The sequence below is a fragment of the Camelus ferus genome, chromosome 8 (genome assembly GCF_009834535.1).
Source record: "Camelus ferus isolate YT-003-E chromosome 8, BCGSAC_Cfer_1.0, whole genome shotgun sequence".
In the NCBI taxonomy this organism is placed as follows: domain Eukaryota; kingdom Metazoa; phylum Chordata; class Mammalia; order Artiodactyla; family Camelidae; genus Camelus; species Camelus ferus.
Genome location: NC_045703.1, coordinates 7,711,218 through 7,728,940, shown reverse-complemented (window position 1 = coordinate 7,728,940; position 17,723 = coordinate 7,711,218). Strand labels below are relative to the sequence as shown.

The 17,723-nt window shown below is 41.1% G+C and overlaps 1 protein-coding gene across 1 annotated transcript in view; it reads left to right on the top strand.

Annotated features, from left to right (window-relative positions):
* The window catches only part of KCNQ5 (potassium voltage-gated channel subfamily Q member 5), a 434,723-nt gene that overhangs the window by 395,519 nt on the left and 21,481 nt on the right, over window positions 1-17,723 (top strand). The window lies entirely within an intron of this gene.

The window sequence follows — 17,723 nt, the reverse complement described above, 5'->3', positions numbered from 1 at the left end:
GAAAGAAACAGAAAGAAAGAAAGAAAGAAAAGGCAAGGCCAAGCCCCTTTCTCTATGGTGGACGGCTGACCCAGGGAAGAGACAGGTTCCCCAGGCTTTGCTCTCTGTTATTGGCAGTATGAAACTCACATTGTTCCATATTCCTTTTATTTTATTTTCTAATTTTCCCCCAGATTTTCTTCCCTCGCCTTCTTTTTCCTCTGTCGCCATGGACAATGCATAACAACAGTTCCCAGACTCTGAAAACATAGAAACCTCAGAAGACTATTGCCTGGGGAAAATTAATCTCTGTATCTCCAGTCACAAAGATTCATTCACACACGAAATCCGTAATTCCCCCAGCGAGAGATTTGCATGTTTCATTAATCTTAAGCAGTAGCAACTGGTATACCACATCATTCTGTCGCATCTGGTGACTAACCTTTCCCAAAATTGCTTTGAACTTGTGTTCCCGTGATTTTGTGTTTTGGTTGACAAATGTCATGACCCCACATCTTCTAATATTTGTATCAGTTGTCCCTTGAGGCAAAACTCTCCTCTGCCCTCAAATTTAGTGGTTTAAGCAGCCAGGTTTTTTTAATCAAAGTATAGTTGGTTGACAATATTGTGTTAAGTTTCTGGTGTACAGCATAGTGATTCAGTTATACATATATATATTCTTTTTTATTATAGCTTATTACATGATATTAAATATAGTTCCCTGTGCTCTACAGTAGGTCCTCGTTGTTTATCTATTCTGTATATAGTAGTGTGTGTATGTTAATGCCAAACTCCTAATTTATCCCTCCCCCACCCCTTTCCCCTTTGGTAACCATAGTTTGTTTTCTACGTCTGTGAGTCTTTTTCTAGTTTGTAAATAAGTTCTTTTGTGTCTTTTTTTAGATTCCACATATAAGTGATATCATGTGATATTTGTCTTTGTCTGACTGACTTCACTTAGTATGATAATTTCTAAGTCCATCCATGTTGCTGCAAATGGAATTATTTTATTCTTTTTTATGGCTGAGTAGCATTCTGTCGTACATATAGACCGCATCTTTATCCAGTCATCTGTTGGTGGACATTTAGATTGCTTCCATGTCTTGGCTGTTGTAAATAATGCTATGCGAACACTGGGGTGCATTATCTTTTTGAATTATAGTTTTCTCCAGGTATGTGCCCAGGTGTAGGATTGCTGGATCCTATGGTAACTCTAGTTTGAGTTTTTTAAAGAATCTCCATGCTGTTTATACCAAACTACATTCCCACCAGCAGTGTGGGAGGTTCGCTTTTCTCCGCACCCTCTCCAGCATTTAAAACAGCAGCCATTTTTTAGCCTGCACTTCTGTTTGGCAGTTGTGCTGGTCTTGGCTCTGCTCCCCATGCACCTGTGCTCACCCACTGGCTGAGTTATCGCCGCTCCATGTGATCTCCCAGCCCCAGTAGGTCCAGCCAGTTCACACAGTTGTGGCAGGTTCCCAAGAGCTGTGTAAAAGTGAAAATTGCAAGGTCTGTCAAGATTCAGGCTCTCAAAGATTGACATCCACTGCATCCTGTTGGTCAGAGCAAATCACAAGGATGGTCCAAGTGTGGGGAAAGTGGTCCAGCAGTCCACAGGAGAAGCTGCAGTCTACACCCCCATCACTTGTAGTTTATTCACTGTTATGATTTGCAACATCCTATTGGTTCTATGAACACAGTGTTGATGTCTGACTCACCATGTATTCCTCCCTGTGGCTTCCTTCACTTCCAAAGCCTCAGAAGGAAAGGTGGGGAACAAGCATTGTTAGCACCTCATAGATGCCAGGCACTGACTGACCATTTTCCATCTACTGGTTCATTCAACCTCCACACAGCCATTTTATAGATAAGAAAATTGAGACCCAGAAGATGTAAATAACTTGCCCATGTAGCTCCATCTAAATTTCGGAGCTGGGGTTTGAGGTTGTGCTTAGACAGTGTTCCAAAGCTGCTTAGGTTCCACCATGCGCTTGGCATGTCTCTTATCACATGAGTCACGTCACTAATGAGCGAATGAACGAAATCTGGAATAAATCAGCTCTAAGTTGAGCATTAGCCAAATGATTTGTTATCTTTTTTTTTCTATTAATATGACAAATCTGCTCAGGTCATGCCTCCTTCATCATTTTATACACTATAAATAGTCTCCCCTGTCAGATGACAAGGCAACACATCAGTACTTCCCATTATTTTTTGAAAGCAACCCTTAAACATCACCATCGCTGGCCAAGGGCATCCAAGTAGTATCCAGGTTGACGTGGCATTTCCTGGCAGTACCACCACTAGCCTGATAAGAATTGAAAGTTGGGGAATAACCTCTCAGATCTCTTTCAAATCCGCTCAGCAGATCTGATGAATGAATAAAGCAAATTTGTGGCTCTGCTGTTTATCGGGCCACTGTAAACCATGGCTGTTCGAGGTCAGAGGTCTCTGAATATGGTTCAAAGGAGGAAAAGCTCATCTTTCTGGAGGTGAGATTAAGCCACTCCTTTGAAGTCACTTTGCCATTGATTCAAAATGTTCCTCCTCAAGGTGAAGTGCTATCTTAGCCTAGAGTGGCGAGAGCTATCCGTTGGTCCTTTCTAATTTGACCTGGTTCCATTATTTCACTGTGTGAAGAGGCTGGCTGAGATGCCGCCTTCAGGCACGAACCAGCCACTGTCTCAGTAATCTGCATGTAGCTGCCCTTTGCTTTCTTATATATTGGCTTTGCTAGAATTACTAGAATGTTTGTTCTAATAAAGGCCATCCTGCTATTGCTGAAACACAGCCTTTGTTCCCCACTTACCGAATTGAGACTTGAGGACAGTTCTGGATGAAGTAGAAAGGCAGCTTTATTTCTTTGCTGGGCAAAAGAGGTCACAGTGGGCTGATGCCTCCAAGACTGTGAGCCTTTTGGGTAGAGAAGGCAGGGGGGGTTATAGTAAAAGTTCAAGAATTCAAGGGGCAGAGCTAGTTTCCATGGAGATTGCATACAGGGTAACAAATTGTTGCAGAGTTGTTCTTGTTTTTGTGCATTCACTGGTTCCCTTCTGTTCCCTGGGTGTGAAATTCACCTCCAGCTTTGGGACTCTTAATATTCTTGTTCCTAGAATAAAGTATGCACAGGAAAGAGCTCTAGAGAAAAACTTGTGTTCGTTCTCTCTCTAAAGTAGCAGGAACAAAACCTGCCTAACAGGGGTCTTGTGTACCAATGAAGTGTAATGTGTGTAAGATTCTTGCGTGATGCCCGACACAGTGCATACATTGAGTGTATTGATGCTTAATACACTGAATGTATTGTTATTATTTGTTCACTCATTAATGCTAATTTCTGCATTAATTTTAATGAGTTAAAGTCCTGGGCTTGATTAATTTGCTTGTTTTCCACTTCCCTTCTTCCTGTACTTGATGGCAACTTCTATCTGTGCTAAATGAAAGTTTAAAAGTTATACAACTTTAAAAGTTCATACAAACTTTATTCCTTTATTCCTTAGAGTGAGTTTTAGGAGGCCTTCTGTTAAATAATGTGTATAATCACAGAAAGAATGAAGTCAGCTTTATCAAATCTCAGACTACCATTTATCATGGGTCATTGCCTTTATTAAGGATGCCAGCAATAGGGGTGGTGGGAATAGCTCAGTGGCAGGGCATATGCTTAGCATGCACAAGGTCCTGGGTTCAAATCCTGGTACCTCCTTTTAAAGAAAAATGCCAGGAATAATTAATTTGTTCTGGAAGAGATGCACTGATTTACTGTTTGACAGCACAGTACATAGCACACAGTAGTTGCTTTGAAAATATTTGTTGTTGGGGGAGGGTGTAGCTCAGTGGTAGAGCGCATGCTTAGCAGGCATGAGGTCCTGGGTTCAATCCCCAGTACCTCCATTAAGGAAATATATAAATAAATAAGCCACCCTAACTACCTCCCCCCAAAACAAACCAAAAAAGTGCAAAAAAAACCCTATATTCAATAACAAATAAATAAGAAAATTTTTATTGTGATTGAATAATTAACAGATAATGAACAAATAAATGATTTAATACTTAGTTATTCAGGGGTCAATTGACAGAAATTGCTTAGGATTATAAAAAGCCCCTACACGAATGTGATGCATCAGCGAAGCACAGAGTGTGATATTATTAAAAGTGTTTATTGCTGAATCCCTGAATGCTAAAGTATTCAATGAACTTGGTTTTTGAGTGATTTTTTTTAAGAAGATAATGAAACTGCTGGTTTGCCTTAGAGTTGCAATAATTTTTTAAAAATGTATAAAAACATACTCCAGTGTTCCCATTTGAATAAATATGGTGAATATATAACATATGCAATTAGAAAGAATTTTTAAGAATATGTTTTCCTTCTCACCTTATGGGCAGTTACTAGGCATTTTTATGGTGTAGTGTGATCAGCGATTTTAGCAAAGAGACCATATTAGTTGTGAAAACTCTCTACTGTTTCATATCATCACTCAAAACAGAAAGACTCCTTTTAATTAAGTGTCAGGAACTATTCCATGAAAATCTGCCAGAACTTCTGCTAACCAGTAAGCAAGGTTAATTGACAGAGCATCTCAGAGAAATCTGTATCATAATTAACATCATTTAAGATGCTGATAATGCGTGAATTATCTTCTCAGTGTAAGTGGGATCTGTAATCTTACAGAGAAAACGCTCAAGTGCGCTAGTATCTGATACAATAAATCCCTCGTTGGTGTGAATTAGTGTCTCTGAATGTTGCTAATTAGCAAGCCCGAGAACAAACACAATAAGAGTCAACCTTTCCACATTGCAAGAGGGCGGGCTAGTGGATTTGGTAGGCACGTCTAGATTACCACTTTTGACTGAGTCCCCTGAGTTTCTGTGGTCAGCAGGCATGGTGCATGGTCTGTTTTATCTGCTGTGGAATAATCAGGTGTGTGCTAAATGTTTGTGCTGGAAGTTGAGCTAAATCACATTTTAGGAAGTTACCAAGGATGTAGTTTTGTGAAGAACAGGGTGTGGTGTTCTATTTCTGAGGTGACTGTAGAGAGGTACAAAACTTTAAAGAGAAAGTGACAAGAGTAACTCTCATTTTCCCAGACTTTAAATTTTCTGACTGGTGTTCAGCCCGCCCAGTGCCCTCTCTTGTACGTAGGGCTATTATATGAAGTAGGCTGCAGACTGCCCGCATTTCTGTGTGCTACCTAGTAGGGGACATGTGTGTGACGGGGAGCAGGTAAGAAACTTCAGGACAAAAAAGAGTTTTCCTCTTTCGTGCCACAGAGCAGTGGGTGTTTTTCTTAAACTGAGATTTTAAAATATCAGTTCTGAGACAGAACTGATGATAGAGAAGTTAGAAAAGGAGAAATAGCGGGAGAGTATAGCTCAGTGGTAGAGCATGTGCTTAGCATGCATGAGGTCCTGGGTTCGATCCCCAATACTATCATTAATAAATAAATAAACCTAGTTGCCTCCCCCACAAAAATAAAAAAATTTAAATGAAAAAAAATTTAAAGAGAAAAGATTCCACATATGAGTGATCTCATCTCATATGTTTCTTTCTCCTTCTGGCTTACTTCACTTAGAATGACATTCTCCAGGAATATCCATGTTGCTGCAAATGGTGTTATGTTTTTGGTTTTTATGGCTGAATAGTATTCCATTGTATAAAATAACAAAAAGAAGTAAAAATGAGGGGTGTGTGCATCAGGTAGAAAAGACTGTTTCTACAGTACTTTTCACTCTATGGTAGAGTGTCATGAAATCAAATTAATCAGTTATGAATAGCATTTTTTTTTAATGAAATGAAACAAGATGAGGTGGGAAGGTGTGGAATAAGATGGGATGGGGCAGGACAGAACAGGAAATAGACTGTGTCACAAGTCATAGGAACCAATATTATTTCATGAGCATTTTAGATTTTTTTCAAAGAATTTTTGTTTTACCAAAGTAATACATTTTAAAAGTCAAATAATTGTGGGGTGGGGTGGGTATGGCTTGGTGGTGGAGTGCATGTTTAGCATGCATGAGGTCCTGGGTTCAATACCCAGTACCTCCACTAACAAAATAAATTTTAAAATGTTTAAAGTCAAATAATAATGATGAATAAAAATGATTCATGGATGTAAATGTGAAATATAAAGCTATAAAACCTTTAGAAAAAAACATAAGAGAGAGGGGTGGGTGGTATAGCTCAGTGGTAGAGTGTGTGCTTGGCATATACAAGGTCCTGGGTTTAATCCCCAGTGCCTCCATTAAAGAGAAAAAAAATTTAAATTAAAAAAAAATAGTAACAAAATCCTTAGCAGCTAAGCAAAAGAGCTTCTAGACTTGGCACCAAAAGCACAACCTAGAAAAGGAAAATTGATAAGGTAGACTTCATGGAAATTAAAAACTTTTGCTCTGCAAAGTACCTTGTTAAGAGGATGAAAAGACAAGTTGTAGACTAAGAGAAAATATTTACAAACCACGTATCCAACTGATACAGGGAAAAACAGGGGAGGAGAGGCTGGCAAGGTCCCAGGTCTGATTTGAGTCCCTCGGGTTCACCCCACCATGTTAGGGTCGTTGGCTTTGAGCAGGAAGGAATTCAAGAGCGAGGCACAGTTGAGTAAAGGTAGATTTATTCAGAGATGTACCCTCCAAAGACAGGCTGCCTCAGAAGGCAAGAGAAAGGCCTAGGAGATACACATTCCATAGGCAGAGTTTGGGCCACCTCACTCAGGAAGAGCGGCCACCGGGTGGAGGGGTTGTTAGTTTTCATGGGCTCAGTAACCTCACATGCTAACAAGTGGGGGGATTATTCCAACTACTTTGGGGAAGGGGCTGGGGTTCCCAGGACTTGGGCCATCACCCACTTTTTGACTGCTTATGGTCAGCCTCAGAACCTTCATGGCACCTGTGGGAGGGCCACTTAGCAGCAGTTGTGTTGCGATGACCGTATATTGAAGCTCACGGTCTACTGGGAGTTGACTCTTCCACCATCTTGGCACTAATGGCTGTGTCCTTCTCTTAATGGTTGTGTCCTTCCCCCTTCCCTCCTGTCGCACAATATAGACTAATATCTAGAATACAGAAAGAAAATTCAAGACTCAACAGTGAATATATATGTATATGCATATATATATATATACACATATATATATTGAGTTAGAAAATATCAAAAAGCAGAAACAGACATTCACTGCAGCGGGTATACAGATGTCTGATAGGCACATGAAAAGATATTTAAATTCATTAGTTACTGGGAACATGCCAATTAAAACTACCAGAGATACCACTACACACCTATCAGCATGACCAAAATTAAAAAATAGTGACAACACAATATGCTGGGGAGGATGCTGAGAAACTGGATTTCTCCTGTGTTGCTGGTGGGGGTGCAGAATGATACAGTCAGTTAGGAAAGCAGCTTGGTTGTTTCTTATAAAACTAAACATGCACTTACTATATGACCAAGCAATTGGCATTTATTACAGAGAAATGAAAACCACAAGTGTTCGTAGCATCTTAATAATAACCAAAACCTGGGAATAACCCAGATGTCATTCAACAGGCGACATGCCTACCATGGAATAGTATTCGACAGTTAAGGTGAACACACTATTGATAAGAACAACTTGGCTGAATCTTGAGGGAATTATAGTGAGTGGGGGAAAAAAGCTAATTTCAAGAGGTCACATACTGTATGATTCTATTTCTGTAACATTCTCAAAATGACAAAATTATACAAATGGAAATCAGATTAGTGGTTGCCCCAAGTCACAGGGAGTGTGGCTCATAAAGGGCAACGTGAGGACCCCATGTGGTGAAGGATATGTTCCACATCTTGACTGCATCAGTGTTAATATCCTGGTTGTGATATTGCACATTGTACTATAGCTGTGTGAGATAGTGTCACTGGGGGAAACTGAGTAAAGGGTACACGGGATCTTAGTTTTATGTCTTGCATATGACTCCACAATTACAAATTTGAATTTATAGTTACAGCTAACAAAATTGAAGGTTTAATTCAAAATAATAAAATGGGTGGAGGGTATAGCTCAGGGGCAGTGTGCGCTCAGCATGCACGAGGTCCTGGGTTCAATCCCTAGTACCTCCGTTAAAAATAATAATAAATAAGTAAATAAATAAACCTAATTACCCCCCCAAAAAAACAAGGATAAAATAATGGGCTTTAAAAAATAAAAGTAAAATAATAAAATAAAAAGTCAAATAATACAAGCTCTTTTTATCAGAATATGATGTTTCCCTCCCTCAATTCTCCCACTCTACCCTCAGACCTCCTTTCCAGAAGCAACCATTTCTATTTTGGGGTTGTTTCTTCTGATATTTACAAATGTCCATACTTTTTCATGTGCGTACAGCTAACTTCTGATTAATCAATTCTGAACATTTTCTATTAACTTAAAATTCTAGTAAATGAAGATTTAGCTCTTTTTTCACCGTTTCCCTTCTGCAGATCCTCCCCTCCTTCCAACCTAGGTTTTGCAAGTTTTTGATACGCCCAAGTTCAATGTCTACATTATACCTATGTATTATGTTGCACTACCACTGTTTGCTTTTCCTGTCGTATAGTAAAGAGATGTCTTATTTGTTCCTGGTTTTGTTTTAATTCTTCCCACTTCTTCCCAGAATCTCTCAGGAGAATTTTCCACAAGGTCGAGTGCATCAGTTAACCGATCAGTTCCACCGTGATTTTTCTTGGAGAAGATGTTCAGGAAACCCCATCCCCCTCTCAGCTCTCTGAGCCTGCTGCACAGATATGATCTTTCAACTTCCTTTTTATTTTCTTCTAGAGTGCATTCCCGGTTTACAGGGTCTCACGTTTTCGCCTTTCTTGATTCACTCCCTTATTTCAGAAAGTAAAATTCTTATAGAGGGTATGATGACCCCGGGCATAATGCTGACAGCTGTCAAAATGCCTGCACCTTGGTTCACACGAGCCCTACCTGGACAGGTTTCCATCTCCACCTGGTGCAGGGCCATCCTCTCAGTTTACTTCCCCATTTTGGTGGAGTGCATCTCCCAGCGCATTCCTGAGGAAGAGTGTAAAAAAAAGCAACTCTTTTGAGACCTTGCAGGTCCAAAAATGGCTTTTCCATCCTCATGCTGCTCAATAGATTGGCTTGGTGTTGATTTTAGGCTGGAAATAATGTTCATTTGGATTTTCGAAAGCATCGCACCCTCGCTTGCCTGTTTCCAGCCCTCAGCCCAGAGCCATTCTGCTGTTTGTATGTGACCAGTGGTGTGGTGTTGTTTTATCCTTGGGATTTTGTAGGATCCATGTTTCATCCCCAGTATTATGAATTTTCATAATGATATTCCTGGGTAGGGGTGTATTCATGTCCACAAGAGGGATCAATTCAAATTGGTCATTTATGACCTTCTGTTCTGGAATCTCTCTTTTTTTTTTTTTTTTTTTTTTTTAATGATCTCTTCCCTTTACTTTCTCTGTTGTCTTGTATGGAAATCGACTATTTGTGGACTGACTCTCTTTCTTTCTTCTCCCATTTCCCACCTCTTTGTCTTTTGTTCTATTTTGTAGGAGTCTGGGCCAACTTCATCACCCACACCTACCGTCCCTAAGGTTCTTTATTGCTGTTGCTGTTTACGACATGTCCCCTATTTTAACTTCCTGTTTTTGTTTCATAGATACAGTACCTTGCCTTATCTCTGTGAAGATTTTAATGGCTGTGTTTTCTTTTCCTTCATTTCTCATTGATTTTGATCTTGCATTGGAAGGTCTTAGATGCTCAGTAAATCTTGGAGGTTTGCCATTTCATGTTGGTGCCGGGTGCCGGTGGGTTCTCAAAATTCAGGCTGTATGTGGTTAAGAGAAAATGCGGGGCCACTGGAGATTTGTGTGCTGAGACACGATCCCAATTTTAAAAGGACGGCTCTGCCCTTAATAACCCATGTCTTGAGCAGGCCATCTAACTTTGCTGATGTCAACCCCCCCAAAAAACAAGGAACCAGTTCAAGAGACAAAGCATTTATTTGGGATCAAAGAGTTGCAATTTGAGGTATACGTTTTTAGGTAGAAACCCAATTACAGGAGTGGGGACCAGGGTTTTTTAATAGGAAAAAAAAAGAGAAAGATGAAAGTTGTTTTTAGGAAGAGTTCACTGGTGCTGCCAAGCCAAGCTTGATTTGTACTTCACTGACTAGTCAGGCAAAGTGGTCACTAGGTAACAGTTCTTTTTTTTTTTTTTTTTTTTTTTTTATTTTCAGTTTTTTTAATGGAGGTACTGGGGATTGAACCCCGGACCTCATGAATGCTAAGCATCCTCTCTACTACTGGGCTGTGCCCTCCCCCCACTAAATGTTCATTTTTATCAGACCCTTCAATGGGATTTTCTCATTCTTACTGAATTCTTAAAGGGCTGGCAGTTTGGCTCAGCTCACAGGTTCAGGAAACTGGACATGTGAGGTGACTGCTGCTCCAGCTCCATGTAAAAGGGCCCCCTTACATCATCTTTCACACTGAGCTGCAGCTTCTCCATTTGTAAAATGGAGACATAGTTGCACAGTAGTTGCAATCTGGCATTACAATCTTTTCAATTACAGTTCAGATTTGTGAACTGCCTCACATACAAGGACTGAATGAATGATAGCTTGTATTAATAAAATAAAGAATCCACACCTCCATGCCACCAAGTGCCCAAGGAGTTCTTCAGCCACCTCTGAACAGAGTTGAGAAACAGGGACCATCGTGACCTCTGGGATGACAACATCTTCCGTGAGGACACTGGTCCCTCAACCTCCAAGAGATGATTCACCAAGTGAACAAGAACACAGTTCAGGGCCAGCCACCAACCACAGAGTTCATGTACTTTTAAAATCCTAAATCCAGGGGGAGGATATAGCTCAGTGGTAGAGCACATGCTTAGCATGTATGAGGTCCTGGGTTCAAACCCCAGTGCCTCCATTAAAAATAAATGAATAAACAAACATACCTAAATACCTCTCCTTCCCCACAAAAAAACATACAAACAAAAATCCTAAATCCAGACTTCACTGAAGTCAGGAGGAAGCCCTGCATGATGAAACAGAAGTCTTCGGGGGCGGTCTTTGCACCCTCAGTGTTCCAGGAACAAAAGGTCCCTGGAGGAGAAGATACATGGTAGATGGATAAATGGACAGAAAGACATGGTCCCTGCTCTCACAGAGATCACTGTCTAGCAAGGGAAGAGCTTGGAAACAACTATCTAGCAAGGAAAGAGCTTGGAAACAATCAGATCTAATACTCTGTAGCAATAGCCATAAGACATGAGGGCAAGGCTGAGTCAGTCTTGGGAGCAGGTGCATTTCATGGAAGTAGTTGATTCTTAAAGGGCTTGTCCTTGCAAGGCTGGATCTGAGGCTCGAAACTCTTGTCATGCTGCCCTGCACACCTCACCCTCTCTGCTTTGAGTAACTCAACAGTCATTGCTAAACTGCAAAATGAAATTCTAGTTTTCAAGATGGCTCAGGAAGTATATGCATGCTGAAATGTAAATGGTTTGTTCTAAATATTCTGATGTTCTTCCCATTTTTTGGTACTCCTTGCTTTTGTGGTGCTCTATGCATATGACAATCTGCCCACTGCAGATTTAGCACCCACAGATTGCCAGCCAAAAAAAAACCCGAAGAGAGTGGATGAGGGTGGATAGAGAGTAGCCCTTGGGAGAGTGTCCAAAGGTAATAATGCTTAAACAGCACCTTGAGAAACTGTTCAAGGTCCAGTGTAGCTGGAGCTTGAGATGAAAAAGCTGTATAATAAGATGAGGCTGAATAAGGACTTTTGAGCTCTCAGAATAAAGTTCCCTCACCTGGCAACCAGAGATGTTCACCTTTCAGTCTGTGTTGAGAAATTGACTTTGACATTAAGTATCATTTGATGCAGAGGAAAAGATACTGGGAGGGAAGAGGCCAAAATTGAACAGGATTTGCCAGTGTTCAAACTATAAACAGATTTTTCTCATTCTTTATGATTTAATTTAAAATTCAAATTTCACAGTTTCTAGAGTGAGCATGTATTACTGTCATAGAGAGAAAAAAACAAAGTTAAAGTAAAAATTCTTTGAAAAGGAAAAAGTTGAGAACAAAAAATAGATTTTCTGCAGAGAGTGGGTATAGCTTAGTGGTAGAGCATGTACTTAACACGCACCAGGTCCCAGTTTCAACCCCCAGTATCTCCATTTTTTAAATTAATGAACTAACCTAACTACTTCCCCCCAAGAAAACAAAAACATAAATAAACAAAAACATTAAGTAAGTAAGTAAAATATATTGTCTGGAGTATTTTTCTGGGGTGCTTATTAGTGTCCTGAGGACCCAGTGTGTCTTGGTGACTTAGCAGCACCTGGCATGGAAGAGAAAAAAGTCCCCAGCCAAGCACATAGTGAAGTAAAATTGTGCTGCTGCATCAGAGCCCAAGCAGTTACTCTGAACTCTCGCTGGATTAAAGGGGCTGCCTTTGAGCTAGCACGTGGCTCAAGTGTACACTCTAAATTTAGGGTGATATTTAAGATGTCGGGAAATGATAGTGAGGGAAGGTAATTGAAAGACAAATAGCCCAGGAGGAAGGAACCCTGGGAAAATAAATTATAATTCATAGCAGGACGTCATAAATTAGTAACCACCGTCCTTAATCGTGGCCAGTTTTAAATGTGTTCCTCATAGCACAGTGGGATAGAATCATTGCATATGTCTTTTAAATTTCCAAAATAAAAATGCATTGCAAACTTGTAGCCCTCATGCTTTTACCATAAGAAACATATTAAAATAGTGATCTTCCTTTAACTTCTGGGACTTGGGAACATTTTTCTTTCTTCATTCTAATTGTTTTTCTCTTTTTCAAATAATCTATTTCAAAAAGCATGTATTATTTTTGTGACGGAAAAAAATCTTTAAATTCCTTAAGGAATTTGTAAAGCAGTATACATCCCTGTAATCTCATGCCCTAATACAGCTATTTTCATTACATGCTCTCCTAGCTGGTTTTTTTTTTTTAATGTATCTTTATTGAAGTCTAGTCAGTTTACAATATTGTGCCAATTTCTGGTGTGCAGCACAGTGCTTCAGTCATACAGGAACATACATATATTCCTTTCATGTTCTTTTTCACCATAAATTACTACAAGATACTGAAGCTAGTCCCCCGTGCTACACAGTATAAACTTTTTGCTTATCTATTTTATATATAGTAGTTAGTATCTGCAAATCTTTAACTCCTAATGTATCCCTTCCCACCTGTTTCCCCTGCCCTGATAACAATGTTTTGGGTAGAAGGGTATATAGCTCAAGTGGTAGAGCGCATGCTTAGCTCCCAAGAGGTCCCGGTTCAATCCCCAGTACCTCCTCCATGTGGAAATCAGTGAAGAAACCTAACCACCTCCCCCTCAGAAAAACAAACAAAACGAGCATATGTTTGTTTTCTATGTCTGTGTGTTTGTTTCTGTTTTGTAAATAAGCTTGTCTTTTTTTTTTTTTTTTTTTAGATTCCACATATAAGTGATCTCATGTGGTATTTTTCTTTCTCTTTCTGCCTTACTTCACTCAGAATGATGATCTCCAGGTCCATCCATGTTGCTGCAAATGGCATTATTTAATTCTTTTTTATGGCTGAATAGTATTCCATTGTATAACTATACCACATCTTCTTTATCCAATCATCTATTGATGGACATTTAGGTTGTTTCCATGTCTTGGCTATTGTCAATAGTGTTGCTATGAACACTGGGGTGCATGTATCTTTTCAAATTAGAGTCCCCTCCAGGTATATGCCCAAGGGTGGGATTGCTAGATCATATGGTAAACCTATTTCTATTTTTTTGAGGAATCTCCATACTGGCTGCACCAAACTCTTTCTGTTTTCTGATGATGTGATTATCTCCTGTTGTCTTGGGAAGCACCTATAGTCTCTCAAGTTGTGTAAAATATACTAGTGGTGCCAGGGGAAATGTGGAGAACTTGTTTGAGTCCAATGGCAGGTCAGTCAGACACATTCCTCAGCTCTGGCTGGGAGAAACCAGGGGCGCCATGTTCCCCTGACAATCCATGGCCCTCCTTGGCTGCACATGGACTTCTCAGGGCAGCTTCTATAAAAGCTGTGAGGCCTGGATTGCAGCCCATCCTGGGTACTGAGATTTTTTTCAAATGCTCCCAGGGTGATTTAACCTTGCAGCCAAGGTTGAAAACGATTGTAATCATTTCATCAAGAAATGTAAAAAGAAGGGAGAGGGTATAGCTCAATGCTGGAGCACATGCTTAGCGTGCCCTAGGTCGTCCTGGGTTCAGTCCCCAGTACCTCCATTAAATAAAAAAATAAATAAACCTAATAGCCTCCCCCCAAAATAAAGGCATAGTTGTATAAATTTCACAACACTGTAAACTGACTATACTTCAATTAAAAAAAAGAAAAAAGAGAAAAGCAATATAACTTTTAAAAAATTGTTAAAAGAAATCTCATCTGTGAGAGAAGATGACAAGAGAAAGAACTGGAAACTCCCTGTCCTTCATTCATAAACAGCTGCATCTCGATGCAGAATTTACAGTGGGAACAGTCTTTGGACATGGCAGAAGCTTCCAGAGCTTTCTGTGTACCCCCCCTTCTTTGCCATGTATGGTCTAAGTGGTTCTTGCCAAAAGCTATGGAATGAATCGTCCAGAATGCAGGGAAACCAAGTATTTGAAAGCAGATCTTGAACACTGCTAATTCACAGGAGACAGAGCAGGTTGTAATTTACTTTTGGGGGGGGGATAATTAGTTTTTTTCATTTATTTTTAACGGTGGCACTGGGGATTGAACCCAGACCCTCATGCATGCTAAGCACACACTGTACCACTGAGCAATATCCTCCCCTCAGTGGGCTGCATTTTAAACTTCTTTTCCTGAAAGCACAGACCATGCGTGCACTGGGGCGGCCTGCAACAGGCCCACCAGGTCTGGGAGGACTGCCCACAGGGGTGTCAGTACTTTGGGGAGCATCTCACCCCGTCCACACGCTGCCCGTCAAGGCCCGGTTTTGTGCAGAGCGAGGATCACATGGCCACATTTCCCAAAACACCTAGGTGGAGAGCCAGGAGTGTGGTTGAAGAGCACGGAGCCAGCCTTGGCTGAAAATTTCGCCCCATCCAGGTGCGTCAGAGTTCACAGAGGGTTTTGAGCCTCTAGGAATCAGGAGAAAGATATTTAACGTGGTCTTAACCTCATTGAAAAGAATATTGACATCTCAAGATACTTATAAAAGAGAAAGATGGCATTGTCCCCATCTTTGTGGCTTTCAAATAAGGAGAAAAATTCTCTAACTCAGCCCTGGCATCAGCAGACAGGCTGGCCAAGATATAGTTCCTATTAGTTTGCTCTGACCAGACTTGCCAAAAAAAAAAAGAAACTTTTTCAAAGACAGAGAGCTCAATGTATGTCTTGAATAATCAAGTGATAAGTGGCATGGTAAGATTCTGTAATAAGATGCATTTGGATATAAGGACTCCCACCCTCTGGCCAGCCCTGTCCCTGAACAAGGTGGAGAGACTGAGGGTCTCACTGGGGTGCAGGTCAGAGCTGAGGGGTGCAGCACTGGGCTGGGAGAAAACTGTCTCGGCATCATTTGGAGCGTTCCCACTTTAACTTACAGTCCGTGCCAACATCAGTTTCACTATCTTTACTTCTGTGTTTATTGTGAGTGTACCATGTACCTAATGAAAAAGTTTTCCATTAACCCCCTAATAATAAAAGGACCCTGTATGTTACTCTGTTTAATTATCTGGGCTTGCATTATCATGTGTTGGTTGGTTACACTGTATTTTCAAGTAGGTAAGTCACTGATTCAGGCATTGCCTTCCTGAAACCTCTCCAGTGTCCCCAGGTTTCCGAGGTATAAGATGGGACCTTGTTGGAAGAGCTTCTCACTAGAGTTCAGACTGCAGAGCAGTCTGAAAACAATCGCATCCCCCTCTATTTTGAAATGCAGCTCACAACCTCCTGTGACTTCTGCACTGGGAATCCGATGAAGTACATTGCTTGGTCTTTCCTCTTTCTGGACCACTCATGTGGCGCCTGGCGGCCTCAGTGCTGCCAGCCTCCCAGCCTCTATGTGAGCCCCCTCCCCTGCCTCCCCCCCAGGGGAGGGTGTGTCTCCAGGTCTCCTGGGAGGGTCTGGCTTGTTCAGCCCAGGGCCATGGGGACCACACTGCTCTAAGTCTGAGTCTCTCCCCATGCTGGTGGTCACGTCACTTGAGGCCACCATGGCCAGGCACTCATCCACAGTGAGGAAAATGCAACTCAGGAGAGAGAACCCAGGTGTCAACAAGACAACCGAGGAAGACAAATCTGGCAGGAGTCAGAAGTGAGACTCGGGGTTTAATAGTGCAGCTCCCGGTGGAAAACAGCTCTGGGCAGTGGTCATGTCAAATCACGTAAAACCGGTGAGGCTGTAGGAAACAGAGAAAGAATAATCCTGGGGAAAACAATTGGCTGACTTTCTATATATTGATTTATAAGCAGAGTCTTTTGAGTTCCCCCCAACTCCTGTGTGAGACCAGTTCAGCAATGGGTTTTAAGTTGCTGCTGGATCTCTTATTTAAGTGGCTGTTTCCTCCTGCAGCTGACACAGCGCTGGGCACTGAAGATGCATATGATGAGAAAGGATGCCAGTGTGACGTCTCTGTGGAGGACCTCACCCCACCACTCAAAACTGTCATTCGAGCAATCAGGTTAGTGAGAACCTTTGCTGAAATGATTCTGAGACCTTCCTCTGATTATTTGAACTACTCCGTTGCTAAATTCTCTTTCCTGCAGGTAAATCTCCTGGAATAATGACTTTCTCTCTTCTTAGTCATCCACATGCCTATTACATTTTGAAATATTGTTTTCTTAATATAAAACTTTACTGTGTTCAACACAAAACGTGTTCTAGAAGGTGGGTGGGGTTTGGCAAGCCAGGCCATGCCAGACGGGTTACATGAGAACTGCCTCGTCATGTGAGTTTGTTGCTTTAAGGACGTCCAGGGTATAGATACAAATGGCTTTTTAATATTATTTTTCTGACTTGATGTTTCAATTCGTGTTCTGTATTTTGGGTCAAAGAAAAATCCCCCTGTGTTACTTCGGGACAGGTTGAGTTCTGATCACAGGGAGCTACTCTGCAGTGCGTTGCTCCTAGGCTGCTAAGGCTGATCTTAATCTGTGTCCTCTACAAAGGCAGAAAACTCAGAGAGTGTCCAAAGCAACTTATATTTGTATTTCCAGGCTCCAGCCCCTCAAACAATCCAGGATCTGGACTAAATGAGCTGCTCCAGTCTCAGGCTGCCCAGTTTAATCCCCTCGGGAGAATGTGCACCTGTCAGGGAAATGCTGAGTGATTGTACTGCAAAGGGATACCTCCGATCTTTTTGGCTCTTTCCACCTCTTACCAAAAGCCCTGAGGAAAACTTAAAGTATCCGGCCCAGTTTAGCTCTTCAGATACTTGGTCCAAGCTCCAATATCAGTATGACTGATTATTTATTTCTGTTTGTAGTTGGTCATTTAGCATCACGTTAGACGTTGCTCTACTTTGTGTTTGGGAGTCACTGGAAAAGCAGAAATGGGTTATAAATGTTTGGGTAAGTGTTTTTAGGAGCAAAAAAAAATCATGTTATGATGAAAATGGACCCCAGAAGATGCTCACACATTATCTGTAACAGCAACCCAAAAAGAAGCAAAGCAAAGCCTGTTAATTCCCAGTAGGACCTACAAGCAGCTGTCCCTATGGATGGGCATCCGTGCCTTCCTATC